Source organism: Felis catus, chromosome B2, assembly GCF_018350175.1.
Source record: "Felis catus isolate Fca126 chromosome B2, F.catus_Fca126_mat1.0, whole genome shotgun sequence".
Classification (NCBI taxonomy): Eukaryota; Metazoa; Chordata; class Mammalia; order Carnivora; family Felidae; genus Felis; species Felis catus.
This window is the reverse complement of record NC_058372.1, coordinates 268094-284064: the sequence shown is the minus strand read 5'-3', so window position 1 is coordinate 284064 and position 15971 is coordinate 268094. Positions and strand designations below refer to the sequence as shown.

Genomic DNA, 15971 nt, shown 5'->3' with positions numbered 1-15971 from the left:
GTAAACACCGGGCCTTGCGCAACAGCTCACCTGGTTCTCCAGCTTCCCAGCTCGGGTCTGGGGGAGGAGGGCGGGGGACGCGCGCGCCCGGGTCCTCGGGGCGAGCTGGTGCTCGGGAGGGGGCGCTCTGGGGGCAAGGCCGCACCGTGAGGGCGGGGGTCGCCTCCTTGTCACCCCTCCGGCGCCCCAATCTCATCTCCGCCCCGGGCCTGTGCTGAGCCGGTGGGCAGAGCGCCCGGGCTCGCTTTCGGCGTGTGCGCCCACATCGCCGGGGTGTGAGTCACTCCAGGCGGCCGGCACACCCACTTCCCCGGAGTTGGAGGCGGGAGCGAGGATCCAGGCCTCGGTCTGGTGTGTGCTGTCACTGCTGGTGAGTCTTTCCTTTCCTCCCTGCTTGCTGCCTTACCTATTAAGGGCTTAAGAACCCTCTGAAGCTGTGGGGTAAGGGAGGGGGGAGCAGGCGCCCCCGCTCAGGTCTCCGGGAGTCAGTTCTACGTCTGGCTGGGCCTCCCCTACTTCTACTCTCTCCCCACCTGTCTCTAGTTCTTTCTCTCAGTTTTTCCCGGTGTGGGTTTTTATTTCCACTTTTCACCCTTCTTTGGGGAGTACCTAGGGTTCATCTATTTCAAGTCTCTTGGTAAACAGCGGCCCAGAGAGCTGGCCTTGCCAAGGGCACAAAGGCCCGGAATAAGCAGAAGCGGGGCTGTAGCCAGCCCTGATCTGTGCCCTAGCTGTGACTCCCCGCTGTCTCTGTTTCATTTGAGATCCCCAAAACCTCCCCTCTGCTTTCCAAAATCTTCCCTCTGATCTTTCCTCTCCCTCCCCTCTCATCCATCTCCTGGCTCTTCCCTCCTCTCCTCTCTTCCCACGCCCTCCACCTGCTAGTTCCTCTGCCGCTCTCACGGGAGGCCTGTCTGTCTGCCTGCCCTGCAGGGTTTGTGGGGAAGTAAACATCTGTCCACGAGTGTGCTCGCACACACTGTTGTACAGACCTGTCTGCTCACCCATCACGTCCAAATTCCCCACGGACAGAGGCGTTCACATAATGCAGAGGCCACAGATGTACCCAGTCTCAGACACACTGAATACCACTGGGGTGGACAGCGAGGGTTTCTCAGGGACACAGAGACGTACTCCAAGAAAACACGCAAAGAGACGCTGTCATTAGTTTTATTGTCAATAAGAACAATGCGGCAGCCGTAGGTCTTTGGGGAGCAGCAGCTCGAAGACAAACATAATAAAGATCAGGCAGCCCTTGAGGCACCCTTCTCCCCACCTCTGCTCCACACTTACCGGGGAGACACTCAAATTGGACACCGTGATAAACCCTCACAAATAAACACATGTGTATTTATCTTGGAACAAAGCTCTCAGCTCAGTGCTCATAAGACCTACAGCTACAGATACGACCCAAACCTGTTTTGTAAAACGGGCTTTCGTGCTGTGGAAGATGGAGTCACAGTCCCCCAAGATGTCCACGTCTTAATTCCTGGAACCTGTAAATCTGTTACCTTCCAGGGCAAAGGGGAATTAAGTTTGCAGATGGACTTAGGGTTGCTGATCGCTTGGGTTCGAAACAGAGAGATTTCTCTAGATTATCCACAGGGTTCAAGGTCCACAACATCCTTAAAGGCAGAGGACAGAAGCAGGAGAGAACAACCAGCGAGAGACGTGTGCGAAGCACTCAGCCTAACACTGTTGACTTTGAACACTGAGGAAAGGGCTGCGTGCAGAGGAAGCGGACTGCCCCTCGGAGCCGGGAAAGGAAGGCAATGGACTCCAGGAGGCCTCCAGTCCTGCAGATGGCTTGATTTTCACCCAGTAGGACCCACTTTCGACTTCTGAACTACAGGACTGTGAGGTAAGGGTGCGCGGTTTGCGTTTGTGATCATTTGTTACGGCAGGCTCTGCTTCCCCTGTCCCACAAATCTCTGACCCTTTGGGACTCTCTGCACCTGTTTGTTTGTTTTCGCCCCTTCAATCTGTCACATGTTCTGGAGTTCCCTGTGTCTCTTGGTGTTCTTGCCCATTCTCTTTCTGTCTTCCTTCGGATCACTTCATCTTCTTGATTCCATCCCCTCCTCAGGGCCTTTCAGACATTGGGTCCTTTCCAGATCTGGGCCTGGAGAGGTGGGGAAATGGCACGCGAGTGTGTTCAGAGAGCTGGTGTTCACAGCACAAGTGCCTGCTGCGGCCTGCAAGGTCTGCTCTGCAGTTTTGTTCATGTTCACGTGAGAATGATCTGGGCAGCTTTTAGGTTCCCGATGTCCAGGAGACACCGCAGGTCAACTGTACAGAATCTCTGTGCATGGGGGGGAGGAGGTAGGCATCGAGTTTTGAAAGCTTTCCAGGAGATCCCAATGTTTAGGCACGTGGTGACCCCACTGTGTGACGTGATGAGGGTGAAGTGTGCAGATGGACCTACCCTCCCCAAATCAGCCCCATTTCGCTGTGCTAGATGCAGGGCTCACACTGTTTGCTCCCTGAGCATACACGGGCTGATCTCCCCGCCAGGTGTGTGCACTTGCTCGGGCCCCGCTTCCTCCCGAGCTGGACGAGGCTGTGTCCGTCTTGTCATCCAGGGCTCAAGCCACATGGAACACTTCAAGAGAGGATGTCTTTCCCCATTGTATCTCAAGTTGCTTTCCTCATCTTTACCCAGATGTACTGTCTTTGTGGTATTTATCACCATCTGAAATGGTCTGCTTATCTGTTTTGAGCTGTTTCTGTCCAATAGAAGGTAGTTTTATAGGAACAGGAACCTAGCCTTTATTATGTTCACCATGCTTTCCCTGAACCTGGAATGGTGCCTGGCACTCAGCAGGTCTCAATAAATAGACAGTAGAACCTTGACTGCGAGTATCTTGTTCTGCAAGACAAGCAAACATTTCTGATAAGTTTTAACTTGATAAACGAGCGATGTCTTGCAATACAAGTAGTACGAGATGTGGAATGTCACATGATCAACACTGAGCCAATGTTCTCTCTCTCTCTCTCCCTCTCCGCGCCCCCCCCCCCCCCGGGTTGTGGGTGATCGTCTTCCATGCTCGGATGCTCAGTCTCAGGCCGAGGTGTTTGGCACAAATCAGTGATTTTTCAGCACGTTGGAAGGTGCCCGTAACTGGCACTAGTGTATTTTTTGTTACTTCCAAGCACCTGTGGACAGTCCTTTGCTTTTCCAGAAAAGTGAGCTTAGGAATGCTTTGCTTCATTCTAGGTCAGGCTGCCTGCAGATATAGACCCTTTCCTCTGCTGCCTCGTCGCCAGTTACATTAAATACAGTATATGACAAGAGTTTATCGACACTGCACTGTAGTCAACATCCGTGCGAGCGTATACAATGACCCCCATGCAGAGAAAGATTCCGTTGAGCCAACAGGTGGCAGTGATTCTGTCAGTGATAGTGAAAGTCTTTCTACACAAGAACCCTCCTCTCTCTTGCCTCCCTCACACCAGCCGTGAAAGTTTTCAAAGGGAAGTGCAGGTTAATTTGTTTATTTTTCTTTATATTTTCTTGATTTTTTTGTATTATATTACAATATTGTAATCATTTTGGGGCGCCTGGGTGGCGCAGTCGGTTAAGCGTCCGACTTCAGCCAGGTCACGATCTTGTGGTCCGTGAGTTCGAGCCCCGCGTCAGGCTCTGGGCTGATGGCTCAGAGCCTGGAGCCTGTTTCCGATTCTGTGTCTCCCTCTCTCTCTGCCCCTCCCCTGTTCATGCTCTGTCTCTCTCTGTCCCAAAAATAAATAAAAACGTTGAAAAAAAATTAAAAAAAAATATTGTAATCATTTTTATATGAATGATGGGTTGTGGAACGAATCACCTGAGTTTCCATTATTTCTTATGGGGAAATTCACTTTGATATGCAAGTGTTTGGATTACAAGCATAATTGTGAACAAATCATACTCGCAAACCAAGGTTTCACTGTGCACCCAGCCATTGAACTGCCTGCCGCCTCTTGGGCAAACTGAAGTGTCCTCTGGCAGACTCTGCTTAGACCTTCTAAATGTGCACAATATTCTTCTCCTCGGTCAGCAATCATTGCACACTGGCAGAGGCCAGGCGTGGTGCTGGGGGACACCCACATAGTATGTGGCATGGCATTCAGCCTGTGCTCTGGAAGCTCATGGTCTAGTCATCACATGCCTTCTAGAAACAAACGTCAGGGACTCCTGCTAACAGTGCTTCTGCTCAGCCTCTGCCCGGTGCTCCCCATGAGCCCACACCTAGTGGCTTCCAGACACGTAGTGCAGGGGTGGACATTTGGAGATGGGCATTGCCGGGAAATGTCTCACTTCTCAAGGCTTTCTCCCTTCCCTGCCAGAATCCCTAATAACTCTGCCTGAACCCTCTGATCCCTGCTCTGGGCTCATTCTACCTCCAGAGAGCTACATGGGTGGAGGTGACCCTTGGTATGTGCTGGGTTGGCTTTGTGGGCCGACTGAAGGCGACTGGATCCCGCCTCCCTCATCCCAGTCCCCACCCCTTTCCAGCTGCTTCCAGGAGGTCTCCCCTCTCACTGTGGAAAGTGAGAACCTGCACTGGGAGGTGGTGGAGGTGGGGCAGGCCTTAGCCCATCTGCTACTTTCTTTCTTTCTCTTCTGCTTCTTTCTCATTTCGTTTATTCTTCAGCCTGGCTCTCCTCCATATCCATGACATCCCCATCCAGTCAAAGAGTTCACAAGTCTTTAGGGGGTGTTAAGGCGGAGAGAGGTGTTTGGGAGATTGAGGACCAGACAGTCCAGGTCTTTGCCCTCAGGGAATGTGACAAGGCAGATGAAGCTTTGTCCCTCATCCACCAGAATCCACCACTGCCGAGTTAGGGAGTGTGATGGTGCACAAAGGTGTACCCATCATCCACCCAGAGCTGTCATTACTGAGTTGTAAAGGTGGACTGAGGATTATGTTGACAGATTGTAGGATGAGTGGGAATGATTTCAGGAAGGCCTCCTGGAGGCTGTGACTTGTAAACAAAGGGCAGGTTGGGTTGAGTGGGAAAGAAATGGAAAAGCCTGAACCAAAATCGTGAGGCATCTTTGGGGAGAAAACTGGAGAAAGAGATCTCAGGGGATAAGAAGCCTAATTAAGGAAGCGCAGTTCTTTCTCAGGCCTCACTCACTGTGCCCTGTTGCCCAAGACTTTCTTCAATGTCGGTTGCTTCTGTAAGGACTTGTGTTTTTTGTTTTTTTTGTTTTTTTTTAAAGACTCTGCTGTTTACAATGTGCAGCTGTCCCAAGAATTGCTGCACATACTCTGGGGAGACAGCCCTGATGGGAAGGGGGCTCGAGGCAGACAGAGGATGAAGTTTCCAGCAGATCAACCTGATACTCATGGACATGACCCCGGTTGCAAGGCCAGCACCCTCCCAGCCCGCGCTCTGTAGCTCTGTAGCAGCTCTGAGCTGAGAGGATGACTCAGATTCCTGGGGTTAAGGATTTGCTTTCAGGTAGAGCTGCTGAAATTCAGACCCACTGCCTCCACCCCTGTGTTCTTTCCCTGAGGCGTTATGTCCTGTCTTCTGAGACTTGATTTTCTCTTTCCTGTCCCCCTCCTTGAAGCCCCTGCTCAGGGCTAATGGTGCCTGTGGCGGGGGGGTGGGGGGGTGGGGGGGGTTCCTCCCTCACTTTTATCCTGGATGCTCATTTGTTCTGTGTCCTTCTGACCACCCTCCCCCCCCACACACACACAGCAATGTCACTTTATCCACCCTTTAAACTGCCCTACAACATTCCATACTCATTCTTCCCTCCAGTGTGTCCCCAGACCTCCTCATCCCGCCTCCCCCCGCCCCCCCCAGCAGAGTCCCCTTAGGGGCCATGCATTTGCTCCTGCATTCAGGTGGGCTCCCAGCAAGCACTTGCTGAGTCGAGCACTGTGCTGGGAACTCTGGTACAGGGTGAGCAGGCCAGCCATGGTCCCTTGTCCTCTGGCAAATTAGATTCTGTTGGGAAAGACTAACCATAAGCAAGTAAACAAATAAATGAACAAGATAATTATAGATGTGATAAGTGCTTTGAAGAATATAAAGCGGGTAATATAAGAGGAATTAAGTGGAGGAGGTGTGCACGACTTTGACAGGGTGTTAGAAAACGCTTCTCTGAGGGGTGATGTGTGAGCCAAGCTCTGGGTGGTGAGAGGGAGCCCCCAGGCTGGGGGGCAGGGGGGCAGTTCTTAATGCTCTGAGTGTGACCAGTGGTGTGGTAGGAGGTGCACAGGCCCTGACAGGTGACAGGCGCTGGGCTGTGTTCTAAGAGCCAGGATTACAGTGTCGGTCTGTGCATACACAGACCCAGCAGCCTTCACCTCCCTTCCTGCTGTAAGTCTGGTCCTCCTCTGCCCCCTCACATTCGGGATGAGAATCCGTTTCCATGTCCACCCCCCGCAGCGAGAACAAGCCTTCCAAACAGACGATTTCCTAAGCTGTGCCGGGCACCAGATGCAGCTAATTGGCTTCTGTTCTCACACTTTGAGGTCACAGAATCCCAGATGGGTAGAGCGTTAGAACTGACAGGGACGTTATCACCACGTAGCCTAATGCTTACATTGCAGATGAGAAAACTGGGGTCCACAGGGGTGACTGTGCTCATCCAGGGTAGCTGGGGTGCGAGCAGGCCAGCCCTTCTAGTCCCCATCCCTCAAGAGTGCAGGAAGGTTGCTGCCTGTCTCTTCTACACTCATTTCAAATAAAGAGGTGCTCACTGACCACTCTTGTATGTTCAGGGTGAGGCCCTGCTTGACCAGGAGTAGAAGGAGCAAATGATGAGGTCCAGGCACACTAACACTGATGTATGACAATCAGCATGACGGCCACAGCCTGTGGACAGCAAGAGAGACACCAGACAGTCATGTGCATGTCCACACAGTGCCGTGAAGGGAGCTGCAGGTGCTGAGGACCAGGTCAGGGAGAAGAAACTACTCTCTGTCTGGTCTGGTCGGCGGCAAGGGATTCAATACAAGGAACCACGTGATAAGAGAATCATGGAAAGGCCTGGAAGGTCACAAGGCTCTAGCTGGACTCTTGGTTTCAAGGTCAGTCAGTCAGAAGCACTCCCAGAAGCACTGCCCCCACTCCCACGTGTCTGCTGGAGCTCGGCCACCTCATCTGCTGTAGGAGGGGGGCCTCCCTCACTCTTGCCTCTTGAATGTCATACAACTACATCCAACTGGGGAAACCCTAGCTGCAAAAGTTCCTGAGAAGTAGAGTTTGTTTTACTTTCCAACCTCTCCAAATAGAAGGGGAGGGACATCATTCCACATACCTAGAGTTGCCAGATAAAATATGGGACGTCCAGGGGCGCCTGGGTGACTCAGTTAAGCGTCCAATTTCAGCTCAAGTCATGATCTCGCAGTCCCTAAGTTCGAGCCCTGTATCAGGCTCTGTGCTGACAGCTCAGAGTCTGGAGTCTGCTTTGGATTCTGTGTCTCCCTCTCTCTGCCCCTCCCCTGCTCATGCTCTGTCTCTCTCTGTCTCAAAAATAAATAAAAACATTAATATATATATGTGTATATATATATACATATGTGTATATATATATATACATATATACATATGTGTATATATATACACATATATATATACGTGTATATATACATATGTATATATATACACATATATATGTGTATATATATATATGGGATGTCCAGTTAAATATGAATTTCAGATAAACAATGAATTCTCTTAACATCAATATCTCCCAAATACTGTATGGGGAATACTTATACTAAAAAATGATTGATTATTTATCTGGGATTTAGATTTAAGTAGATGTCTTATGTTTCCATTTGCTGAATCTGGTGAGCCCACAAAGACCTGGCACAGGGCTCTGGTTTAGATGGGGGTGTTGAGGAAGGCCCCTCTGGGCAGCCAACGTTCAAGAGGAGACCGGAGAGATGAATAGAAGCTCGTCAGGCAGGGGCGCCTGGGTGGCGCAGTCGGTTAAGCGTCTGACTGCAGCCAGGTCACGATCTCACGGTCCGTGAGTTCGAGCCCCGCGTCAGGCTCTGGGCTGATGGCTCGGAGCCTGGAGCCTGTTTCCGATTCTGTGTCTCCCTCTCTCTCTGCCCCTCCCCCATTCATGCTCTGTCTCTCTCTGTCCCAAAAATAAAAAAAATAAAAAAAAAAAACGTTGAAAAAAAATTAAAAAAATAAATAAATAAAAAAAAAAAAAAAAAAAGAAGCTCGTCAGGCACAGAGAGGAGGGAAGGGCATTCCAGGGGCAGAGAGCAGCTTTACAAAGACTCTGAGGAAAGGGCCAATGGGGGCCGATTTAAGGAGAGCTGGTATATGGTGAGCTGCAGGTGAAGGTAGTGCCAGTAGATGAAGACTCAGGCAGAGACCAGACCACACAGGGTCTCCAGTTAGAAGGAGCTGAACGAGACAGGTGTGGAATAAGAGTGACCCAGGGCCTCTGCAAGCCGGTGGTGGCCCCCAGAGTCTTGTGGGTTGGTTGTCCTGAAGAAAGAACGTGCTCCAATGATCTAGGTGGCAGGCGGTGACCCCGGAAAGGAGCAGGCCAGCTTCAAGGGTTTTGTTGATGGAAGTACCATCCTGGTCACTGGGGTTCAGGGGAATCAAGGTTGAGTTCCTGGCCATGGGAATGGACTAGGTTCATGCAAAGTGAGCTTTGGGTGTTGACATGGGACTGCAGAAGAGGAGGCCCGGACAGAGGGACACCAGGGCACCTCCTCTGGGTCTCTCTATAGAGCACCCCCTCCCCTGCACTTACCTGCTTGGTCCTTCTCTCCCTCCCTACGTGTCCGCGCCTCCACCTTATCTGCTTTCCTATTCTTGCTCTCCCTCTGCTTGTCCTCATCCCATTTCCTGGACAGAATCAAGCTCAGTCAGTGCGGTGGACGGAGTGTAGAAGCCAGAAACGGAACGCTTTCCCACGGCCCTGTGGTCCACAGTCTCCCAGCGGACCGGTAAGCCATTAAATCTCTTCCTGGTTCCAGGAAGGACTAAGGCTGGACTCAGGCAGCCAGGGAGGTTGGAGACATCCTCTAGCAGATGGGAAACCCATCAGTCCAGACCCCTCATTTTGGATCTTTGCCCATTGTGACTAAACTAGGTAAGATCCTGCCCAGTGTGGAGGAATGCACACCCTATGCAGAAACAGTGGGATTTCCAAGATTTGACTCACTTCTTGTCAGTTTTATGATTATAGAGTGGAGACATTTATATTGATGTCAGAGACTTGTTTTAATGATCAAAGGAAATCATTTGTATTCATTTATTCAACAGATATTTATGAAGCCTCGACAGTGTTTCAGAGACTGTGTTGGGAGCTGGGGCCTCAGAGAGGATGAGGCAGACAAGAATGTGCCCTCATGGGGATTCCATTCTGATGGGGAAGACAGGTCGATAAAAATGGGAAATGCCTGACAGGAAGCTGGGAAGGAAGGGAGGGAGTAGTGTGTAGGTGGGTCTGGGTTACAGTTTCAGCGGGTGGTATTTGAGCAAGGATTTGAGGAAGGTGAAGGGATTGGCCAGGCACTAGGAGAAAAGTGGTGCCGATTGAGGGAGAGGTGGGGCAAAGGCCCTGAGGCAACACTGTCATGGGTGGGATGTAGCCTGAAGGCCTGGTGGCTGGAGCTGGAAGGAGGGATCCCTGGGGCAGGGGTGGGGAGGGTGGGGGGGGGCGGGCAGGGTCTCGAGGACTCTGGCTCCAGGGGAGGCGAACCTGGCTCAGGAGGCAGGTGGCAGGAAGAGGCTGCTGGTGTGGGTGGAGGCAGAGGGGCAGGAGGTGGGATGTGGGAGCAGGGAAGGGCCCCTTGACTGAGGGCACTGCCGGGGTGGCGTGGTGGGTCGTCAGGGGTCAAGTGTGAACTGTCAGCGCCCAGTAAACACGTGCCATCGTGAGCCAAGGAAGACCAGTCTTCACCGCCTCTTCATTCTTGGGTCTCACTAACCACTCCCGAAGCGTGTGTGACAGTGTCACAAGGAAGAGACTGGGCCAGAGGGTGGGGCCTCAGTGCTTCTGCCCCCAGCTGACCCCCAGGGACATGGAGGCACAGAGAGTAGGGGCAGGGGCCATGAGTCAGAGACACCAGGCGGAACTGGCGGGGGAAACCAGAAGGGAGGCAGCCGCAGAGGGTGACCCAGAAAAGCCAACCGAGCCGGAGGGGCCCCACGTGACACGCTGTCCCTCCTCTTCCCGGGTGACCTGTCACCAAAACATCACTGGCATGCTGCTGGCACCTGGCCTACCAATTAGGGCAGGCGCCTCTCCCTCTGACTTCCTGAGGAGCCTCGACGCACCCCACAGCCCTCCCCCCGGCTCTGCACGCACCACCCGCCCGCGGGTCTGGGGGCAGCTGGCCCGGTCCTGCGGCCCCCCTGGAGCCCCTCCCGGAGCCCCTCCCGGTGCTGAGCGTCCTCGAAACCCAAACTCGGGCTGTGAGGAGGACACACCTGCACCGCCACGTCCCGCACCCGGCTGGGGGGGGGTGGAGGGAGGGGGGACTCAGGAGGGGTTTTAACCAGGCGTGCAGGTTCACCCCACCTAAGAGGGCGGGAGCTGCAGACAAGTGGGCCCTGAATCAGGGCGCGGCAGGGCTCACCAGACTGGATGGACAGACCCGGACCGCCTGTACAGGGACGGTGGGGGACGGGGTGGAGACAGGGACCTCGGACCGCCTGCACCGGACGGTGGGGGAGAGTGGGGGACCCTGGACCGCCAGCACAGGGGACAGTGGGGTGCAGACAGGGACCCTAGACCACCTACACTGGGTACGGTGGGGGACCGTGTTGGACGGGGTGGAAGCAGGGACCCCGGACCACCTGAACCGGGACGGTGGGGGATGGGGTGGAGGCAGGGACCCCGGACCACCTGGACCACCTACACTGGGGACGTGTTGGACAGGGTGGAGACAGGGATCCCGGACGCCTGCTCTGGGCCACTGGGGGCCCAAGGGGTTGCCCAGGTTCTGTGCTGCGAGGGTGGGGGCAGCATTCCCGCAGGAAGTGACGAGTCTGGTCCTGGAGGGACATATTCCCCCAGTGGGTGGCAGGACAGGGTGTGAGAGGGCTTCAGGGTGAGACCCAGCGAGGAGGGTGTGTGCGAGAGCTCCAGGGAGCCGGGTGTGTGAACTTGGATGTGAAGCTGTGATGGACTTAGTGAGGGGGGAGGGGGCCTTAGGACTAGCGTCTGTCCTGGGTGTCTGTCCTTTGTGCTGGAGGAATAGGAACTCGAGGGAAGGAAGCAGACATTCCCTGCATGTTCCCACGTGCCAGGAAGCATGCAGAGTGCTTTTGCATACGTTACCGAATCTAATTCATGCAGCAGTTAAACACAAGGAAGACCTATTTGACACGAGATAATTTCTAAGACCCATGTTTAAAAGACAAGCAAGTGCAGAATTGTTTTGTGCTCTGAACTTCGATTCCATATTAAAGACACATGCACACGGGGAGGATTTTGTTGAGGGAGCAGGGAGCATGGAGTTGGGAAGGTCCAGGAGGTGTGTCTGCAGCCCGTGGGCAGCTCAGCAAGCTGAGATCCGGGGTGTAGTGAGGCTGGGGGTCCTGCCCTCTGCCCTGGGCTGCAGCTCAGACGAATGCTGAGCTGGTCCTTCTAAACTTAATGTTGGCCCGGCTCTCCTGGGTGAGGTTCAGAGGTGGTCTGGCTGCAGGGGTAGTGTGGGAGGGGGGAGAGAGGCAGGGAGGTGGGGGGCTGCACCCGCTGGGCTGTGGGAATGGACTGGAGGAAGGGGGAGGAAGGGAGGGTGTGGTACGCTCTGAGGGAGGGGTGGGCAGCGGGTCTCCATGGGGCTGGTGGGAAAAACAGGAACACAGAACACCAGTTATTTTTCAGGATGTGAATCAAAGTTACACATGCACATAGAAAGTCCACTAACTAGAGGGGCCAGGGAGAAAAACTAACAGCCCACCCCATCTCCACCACTGTAGCTCTTAGTTGATTTTGCTTTGTGGGGTTTGCCTGTGTGTCTGTAAATGCTGTAAATGGTCTTGCAATTGTAGCATTATCTATTGATTAGTTTTAATAAAAACGACAGCCTTTATTGTTAACCACCAGCCTCTCTCGGACCTCTCTCGGGTCCACAAACAGACCTCTTCATCATCTCCACCATACTCATTTTATAGCTATTTCAGTAATACACATATGTATACTCACACATATTTCCATCATATCTCCATATGTACACAGATAGCTATGTAAATGCACAAATATCCTGAGGGACCACATCAAATGCGGATTCAGGGAGACAGTGGCTGAAAGAGACTTTCATTCTACATGTCTGGTGTAAATTCTTTATAAATGAATGTATACATTAATTGCTTGTTCAGTAAAGAAACAAAACCAGAAAAAGAATCCATACAGCATAGTAAAAAGTAATTATCATTACCCACAGTTTACAGATGCAAAAACAGAAGCCCAAAGACTTAAGTCATTTGTTCAAGATCTTAAAGCAAGTCCAACTGGCAGAACCCAGATCTAACCCTCCAGGAAGAGGAGGAGGAGAACAAGGTCTGGGGCAGGAGAGCCCTGGTGCTGGGAGTACAGGAGAACCCCAGTGCTGGGGTGGGAGGGGAGGGGGGCAGGAGAGCCCTGGCACTGGGGGGGGGGACGGGTAGGGGGGCAGGGGAGGGGGACAGGAGAGCGCTGGCGCTGGGGGGAGCAGGGGAGGGGGGCAGGAGAGCCCTGGCACTGGGGGGAGCAGGGGAGGGGGGCAGGAGAGCCCTGGCGCTGGGGGGAGCAGGGGAGGGGGGCAGGAGAGCCCTGGCTCTGGGGGGAGCAGGGGAGGGGGGCAGGAGAGCCCTGGCTCTGGGGGGAGCAGGGGAGGGGGACAGGAGAGCCCTGGCACTGGGGGGAGCAGGGGAGGGGGGCAGGAGAGCCCTGGCGCTGGGGGGAGCAGGGGAGGGGGACAGGAGACCCCTGGCTCTGGGGGGAGCAGGGGAGGGGGGCAGGAGAGCCCTGGCACTGGGGGGAGCAGGGGAGGGGGGCAGGAGAGCCCTGGCACTGGGGGGAGCAGGGGAGGGGGGAAGGAGAGCCCTGGCACTGGGAGGAGCAGGGGAGGGGGATGGGAGAGCCCTGGCGCTGGAGGGGGGAGAGGGGGTGCTAGAGAGCCCTGGCACTGGGGTGGGCAAGGGAGGGGGGCAGGAGAGCCCTGGCACTGGGGGGAGCAGGGGAGGGGGGCAGGAGAGCCCTGGCGCTGGGGGGAGCAGGGGAGGGGGGCGGGAGAGCCCTGGCACTGGGGGGAGCAGGGGAGGGGGACGGGAGAGCCCTGGCACTGGGTGGGGGGCAGGAACCCGAACTGAAGAGACCCCAGCTCTGGCAGAGAGGGAGAGTGCAGGAGGCAGTCACCAGAAGTGCTGATCTGAAGGAGGCGGGAGTGCTCCCAGACAGAGAAGAATCGCTAACAGGGAGAAGCTCTGGACTGGAGGACGAAAGGTCACGGTCCGTGTCCTTAGACAGCATCCCCAGAGACCTCAGGTGCCGGGCATCTGCAGTGAGTCACTGGATCCCTGAAACTGATGGCAAGGGTGAGGTCATCACCCCAAAAGGCAGGGAGCAGAGACAACAAGGCTCTTGGGGGCCGGGGAGCTGAGCCTGTCTGGTCAGAGGCCACTGTCACAAAACCAACAAAGAATTCATATCTAATAGGTTTTCCTCAGGGCTCAAATGAGTAGCTGTGGGAGTCATTCAGGAGGCTGTGATACCAGGCAGGATGACAAAGAAAGCATTCTGGCCAAGAGGACCGACTGCCTGAAGAGTTTCTGCCCTGGGAGAATGGGAGACGAGACGTCTGCAGAGCAAAAATCCTGCCCAGGCTGCAGCCAAGGCAGCTGGCCTCCCTGCTCACGGCCTCCCCTATCCCCTGTCCCCTTCCATGGCTGTGGTGGTGCTGACCAAGACGGCTGAATGCAGAGGGTCTGGGTTGGGGGTCAGACACTTTGCAGATTCACTTGAGACTTGCTCTACTGGAAAGGTATTTTACCTTGAAAGGAACTCCTCACGGACACGACACGCACACACCCCAGCCGCCCCGTATTCATCCTTTCCCTGCTCCCCACTGAGGAGGAACAGAGGAGCCCCGCCTGACAAGTCCCAACAAAGCCTGGATCCTACAGCCCTGTTGAGGAGGAAGACTCTCCTGTGCCCTTGAAGGTCTTCTGGCTGGACTGAGTCAAACTGACCTGAGACAGATTAACAGGAGAAAACGAAATTCAATCGTGTGCAATGGGCTTCCACACAGACATTCAAACTCCAACGACGATGAGGCAACATGGAGCTTCTGTGAGCTAAGTTGGGGGTCAGGGTCTGAGGATACAAGGTGGGGAAGGACCTCACAGGAAGGTGGTAGATATTTGGAAAACCAAAGTTTGCCTTCTCAAGCAGATAAGTTTCTGAGATAAAGGGGAGTCTCAAGCTCTCCTTTCCCATGTAAATTTAGGCAGGTGAGGACAGGAAGAGAGTTTTTCCTGCATTTTGCTGTGTTTTGATGACTTTTAACTCAAGATAACGTTCGTGCCTCAGCAGCCCACCTAGTGGCTGCCTGCCCTTGGCCCCTGCACTGGAGAGATGCTGGCCAGTTGCCTGTGCTGTGTGTTCTGTCTTGCCGCTAGGAAAAATAAGCCCAGCTTGTTTAACTACGGGTGTGTTTCTGGAGGTCTTTGGCGAGAGGACATTGGTAACGTCCTGGGTTCTGTTCTTCATTCTTGCCCTCTGGGATCCACGTTGAGGGTCTGGACCTAGGCCATGTGGGCGAAGATGGCCAGAAGTGCTGTCACAAGGGACAGAACCAGTTATGCATTCACTCAACAAGTATTTATGGGCCACCCACACACACCACAGACGGTTCCAGGTGCCAAAGACAAGAGGCAAATAAAGTGGGAGTCCTGATTTTGGGGGAACCTCTCAGATGGTTGTGATTCATGGAGATAGTGTGGTGATTGAGGTAAGGCCTGGGGGCTGCTACATGCTCACGAGGAGGTGCCCCTGAGCCGGTCCAGTCAACAACCCTAGCGGGATGTCAGGAAAGGCTTTCTGGGGACAATCTTGTGAGAAGGGACAAGAGCTGGTCAAGGAGACAGCACACAGCATGGGGAGCGGGCACTGTCATATACAGTCGATCTTTTTTGTTTTGTTTTGTTTTAAAAATTATTTTATTTATTTTTTTAGAGAGACAGAAAGAGTGAGTAGGGGAGGGGCAGAGGGGTGGGTGAAGAAAGAATCCCAAGCAGACTCCACACTGTTAGTGTGAAACCTGGTGCGGGGCTTGAACTCACGATCCATGAGATCATGACCAGAGCCAAAACCAAGAGTCGGACTCTTACCGACTGAGCCACCCAGGCACCCAACAGTCAATTTTACTTGAGTGAAATCTAGGAGGCCAGTTGGGGGGGAGGTCCAAAGTCAAATGCACAAGACAAGGCACATACGGAAAAGACCGACTGCCCTTTCCTCCCCCCCCCCACCCCCCAGGTAACTGTTTGTTAGCCTTTCGATTATATTTCCACATATAAAAAAATAAGTGATGAGGGATCGTGGAGAAAGCTGAGGGCAGAGTGCAGGCTAACAGCACCGCCCCCCCTCCCAAGGTGGGACATGTGTGATATTCCTTGGACACTCCCAGCTACCCAAGAACAGGAAAGGACACACACACACACACACACACACACACACACACACACATGATTAAACTGATAAGAGTCTCCACCAGTTTACCAGGAAAAGGCAGTCCCATCACAGCCTGAAGTCCAGGAACCCCCTACTATCTTAATGTTGATGCTTTGCTAGAGGGAGAAACAACCTTAGCTTGACCATAGCTAGGCCTCTGGTAAGTCTTGAGCTTGTGAAAGTCTCTTTGGAAACTTCCCTTTTGACTTTACCTCCCCCAAGTCCATGGCGTATAACCAGCCTTTCTACACGACCCCAGTGCAGCTCTCCCTGCCCGCGGGTCCTGGCCCGCGCTTTAATAAAATCACCTTTTTGCAGTAAAGACGTT

The 15971-nt window shown here is 53.7% G+C and overlaps 1 long non-coding RNA gene across 2 annotated transcripts; it reads left to right on the top strand.

Annotated features, from left to right (window-relative positions):
* Positions 1 to 17: 17 nt before the first annotated feature.
* On the top strand, positions 18 to 6000 carry LOC111560400. Of its 2 annotated transcripts, XR_002742145.2 has the most exons (3): positions 18 to 370; positions 1606 to 1861; positions 5207 to 6000. It is a non-coding gene; the product is annotated as an uncharacterized LOC111560400 (long non-coding RNA). The 2 variants fall into 2 exon arrangements; XR_002742143.2 differs by lacking the exon at positions 18 to 370 and having other exon boundaries at positions 378 to 1861.
* Positions 6001 to 15971: the final 9971 nt, after the last annotated feature.